This window comes from Callorhinus ursinus, unplaced genomic scaffold (genome assembly GCF_003265705.2).
Source record: "Callorhinus ursinus isolate GAN/ISIS: 27379988/994484 unplaced genomic scaffold, GSC_fseal_2.0 scaffold13, whole genome shotgun sequence".
Lineage (NCBI taxonomy): Eukaryota > Metazoa > Chordata > Mammalia > Carnivora > Otariidae > Callorhinus > Callorhinus ursinus.
The window spans coordinates 39,519,917-39,524,740 of record NW_027397075.1 but is presented as its reverse complement, the minus strand read 5'-3'; positions in this window follow the sequence as shown (position 1 = coordinate 39,524,740).

The window sequence follows — 4,824 nt, the reverse complement described above, 5'->3', positions numbered from 1 at the left end:
GATCTCAACATAACCTTCTACCTTAAGACACCGTGAAGAGCAACCGCAAAGCAAAAAGGACTTAAAAAAAGGTGAAATGGGTAATAGGAAAGCAATAGAGAAGATAAAACTAAAAAGCTGGTTCTTTGAAAATAATAAAATTGATAAACTTTTAGACTGATCAAAAACCCAAATACTAAAATCATGAATGAGGAGTAATTACTATCAACATTATAGGAAAAATGATTATAAGGGAATAATAACATCTGTATGCCATAAATTAGATAATCTTGATCAAATGGACACATTCCTAGAAAGACACAAACTCTAAAATTGGCTCAAGAACAAGTTGAAAATCTGAATAGACCTAGAATAAGAGATTGAATTAGTAATAAGACTTGCCACAAAGAAAAATGCTCAAGCCCAAATATTATACTGGTGAATTCTACCAAATATTTACAGAAAAATTAAAAACCTTCATAAGTTCTTCCAAAAAATAAATGAGGCTCATTTTATGAGGCTAGTGTTAACTCTGGTACCAAAACCAGACAAGCATCACAAGAAAACTACAGATCATTATCTTGTGAATGCAGAGATTCTGTATTGTCTTTTTACATATAAAAACAAACCCCCCTAACATGCCAAATCCAATAACATAAAAGTTAATATAGGACTTCTTCCAGGAATATGGAGTAGTGTTCTCCCCGAATAGGCTACGGAAAGTAGTCATTGCCAGTGGTTGGGGAAGGAGTGAATAGGGAGTGACTGGTTGCTAATGGGTATGGGTTTCTTTTTGGGGTAATGAAAATTAGTAATTCTAAAATGAGTGGTGATACTTCCACAACTCTATATATTCTAAAATCTCAGAAACCATTCCTTAATACTTTAAAAGGGTGCATTTTATGATAGGTGCCTTCTCCCTCAGTGAGGTTATTTTTTATTTTTATTTTTTTTCCTTTAAATTTGTTTATTGTTATGTTAATCACCATACATTACATCATTAGTTCTTGATGTAGTGTTCCATGATTCATTGTTTGCGCATAACACCCAGTGCTCCACGCAGAACGTGCCCTCCTTAATACCCACCACCAGGCTAACCCATCCCCCCACCCTCCTCCCCTCTAGAACCCTCAGTTTGTTTTTCAGAGTCCATCTTCTCTCATGGTTCGTCTCCCCCTCCGACTTACTCCCCTTCATTCTTCCCCTCCTGCTATCTTCTTTTTCTTTTTTCTTAACATATGTTGCATTATTTATTTCAGAAGTACAGATCTGTGATTCAACAGTCTTGCAAAATTCACAGCGCTCACCATAGCCCATACCCTCCCCAATGTCTATCACCCAGCCACCCCATCCCTCCCACCCCCCACCACTCCAGCAACCCTCAGTTTGTTTCCTGAGATGAAGAATTCCTCATTGAGGGTATTTTTTAAAACGTAGAAGACAAATGGGTCTTCTGTTAAACTTTCTCTGTCATTTAGCATACTCTGGTCTAACCAGCCTAGCCCTTTGGGCCCAATAAGTACTAGTGTCTAAAGTTGCTTCCAGTTTAAACATTTAATGATGCACTCTAATGCTTATAAATAGAATGTCTTCATATCACAGATGATTTATTTGGTGTAAAACTATGACCTTTTTGAATATGGCTATACATTTCCTTCGTATTAAAGAAATTCTCCCCAAGTTGCTATACTTTTGGAAATTTAAAGCTAGAAATCACAAATTTCCTTTTCTAATTATAATTAGGAGTTGACTTCAGAAATAAATTAGTTGTATAGCTAAACTGTGGTTATTTTAGCAGATTGTAATTGGAGAGTTCTTTTCAGTGTTAAGTTACACTAAATTTCAAAGGAACCCCTCAAAATCTTGTGATTTTTTTTTTCATTATATATATAACATTCACTACCAATTTCCACTTTAGATGGCTGTATTAGTTTGCTAGAGCTGCCGTAACAAGTATCACATAACAAGAGATACTTATTTTCTTACAGTTCTGGAGGCTGGAAATCCAAGATCAAAGGTGGTGGTGTTTCTTTAGAAGCCTCTGTCCTTGGCTTGTAGATGGCATTTTCTCCTTTTGTGTTCAGATGTTGTTCCCCTGTGCATGTGTGTGTCTGAGAACACCAGTCATATCAGATCAGGGCCCAACCTCAGTGACCTCATTTAATTCAGATTAACTTTTTAAATACCCTACTTCCAAATACAGCCACATTCTGAGGTACTCAGGGTAGGGCTTAAACATGAGTTTTGGGGAGACAAAAATACCTATTATGGGCCTAGACAAAATTTAGCAGGCAATTCCTAAGGTAAAGATGAAAGTATGCTACTCTGTTACACTAAATTAATCTCTTAGCAAAAAATAAGATGGCTAAATTTTATTTGGTGACCAGTAATAAAAATACACTGAAGGAGGTACTACTGAGTTGGCAAAAGATATTTGCTAAAAATGTACTTTTTCTCTTTAGTCTTTGGATTAAAATGTAAATGGCCCAGTTTAAACCAAACCCCATTAAGATGATGCCAAAGGAATAATTTTGTTTTTTCAATGAATAAATTTGACAGGTCAAAGGCAAGGATTGTTGAGATAGATAATAGATGTTAGTTGTCAACACCTTGGGAAGGTAGGTGTTTACACACAGATGATGAACAGTTGATGGTAACTGATTTAGGATGAAACAAGATCAAAAACATCACAAAAGCCTTAACAACTGGAGACTTTGACTTACTGGAAAGACGAGTGTGTAAAATGGGTGTGAAAATGAGATAGGTTAATGGTGTGTCTAAGGAGTGTTTGGACCCACAGAAACATTCCTTTACCACCAGATCACTATCCACTGATCCAGCAGGAGAGGGGCAGTGAGTTTTCTACAGAAAATGAACCAGAGCTGTGTGAGACTTGGGATACCAGGCATAGTGGAGGGGGCCCCATAATTATGGTGAGATGACTGGTCCCGTCCAACATAAAGTCCCCAGAATGCTGGTGGTGTAGTTTGCAATGATTTTGCTATCAGTCAAAAACTGTGTTCTGGGAAATTCTTGGTGGTAGAAAATGGAAATGAAGCTGGAAGTGCTTTCTGCATCTGCATAGATAATTATCGAGTATAAAGTATACTAGTTCAAAGGGTTTCAGATAGAAAATGTATGGTAGACCAGTGGTTAACCATAATTTTGTAATCTGTACCAGAATTTTCTATGGGACTGCCTTTGGTCAAGTTTACAATTAAACTTTTTTTTTTTAAGATTTTATTTATTAGAGCAGAGGGAGAGGGAGAAGCAGACTCCCTGCTGAGCAGAGAGCCTGATGTGGGGCTCGATCCCAGGACGCTGGGATCATGACCTGAGCTGAAGGCAGCCGCTTAACCGACTGAGCCACCCAGGCGCCCTAAACTTTTATGTATGCATTTCCTTTACTAAAGACAGATCACCAAGTGGCTAAAAGCAAGGGCACTGAGGTGAGCCTGATATGGATCCTGGCTCTTTCACTTGCCAGTTTTAGAATGGCATTGGATAAATTAATCTTGCTTAGCCTTGCTATAAATTATAGGATATAATCTATGTGAAAACAACACTGTGTTGTTCTGAGTCTCATATAAATAATGTTATTGCAATTAATATGCCACTACCTAGGAAATGTTTTAATTTGGCAAATTTTATTCTCTGGCCTACCTGATCTAAAATTCTCATTCCATTTCAATCGCATAAAATAGGTTGAAGAGGTTTGCAGTTTGGGGATTTCAAATATACAGTTTACTCACATTTTAAAGTTAACAGTTTTGTCTCTTCAGAGCTGTAAAGGATCTTTGGACTAGAAGAGGGGTTCTTTCTGGGTGGGGAAAGGATGACAGCAAAGAAAGGGATCATATGGCTGTGGATGACAAGGCCTTATAGATAAATGTATAAATGTAGACACTTTTTTTTTTTTTTTTAAGATGTTGAGCCTTTGTAACCTCTTGTGGGCTTTGTGAATTCCCTAATGAGGGAAAGTCAGTCTGTGTGGAGACTAAAATTTTGAGATGTTCACTTTTCAACCTCCCCTGTAGCTTTTTTTTTTTTTTTTTTAAGATTTTTTTTTAGGGGGAATGAGATGGGGAGAGCACGAGAGGGGGGGAGGGTCCAAGGGAGAAGCAGACACCCTGCTGAGCGGGGAGCGGGATGCGGAACTCGATCCCGGGACTCTGGGATTATGACCCGAGCCAAAGGCAGTCGCTTAACCAACTGAGCCACCCAGGCGCCCCCCTCCCCTGTAGCTTTAAGGCCGAGATACTGGATAAGAAAGTTTGCTCCTGTGAATTGGCTGAATTTGCTATGTTGCTGTCTTTCAAGCAAGAGTAGAGACGCTGGTCAGGAAACAGGAGCATTCTTTCTTTTCTAAGATTTTATTTGAGAGAGAGCGAGCACAAGCAGAGTGAACAGTAGAGGGAGAGGGAGAAGCAGGGAGCCCGATGCGGGGCTCCACCTCAGGACCCTGGGATCATGACCTGAGCCGAAGGCAGTCGCTTAACGAACTGAGCCACCCAGGCTCCCCTTCTTAATGTTATCACCCAGTTATCCCATCCCCCACCCACCTCCCCCTCCAGCAACCGTTTGTTTCCTATGATTAAGAGTCTCTTAAGGTTTGTCTCCCTCTTTGATTTTGTCTTATTTTTTCCTCTCTTCCCCTATGATCCTGGTTTGTTTCTTAAATTTCACAAGTGAGATCATATGATCATTGTCTTTCTCTGACTTATTTTGCTTAGCATAATACCCTCTAGTTCCATCCATGTCATTGCAAATGGCAAGATTTCATTTTTTTGATGGCTGAGTAGTATTCCACACACACACATAGACACCCATCTTTTTTTTTTTTTT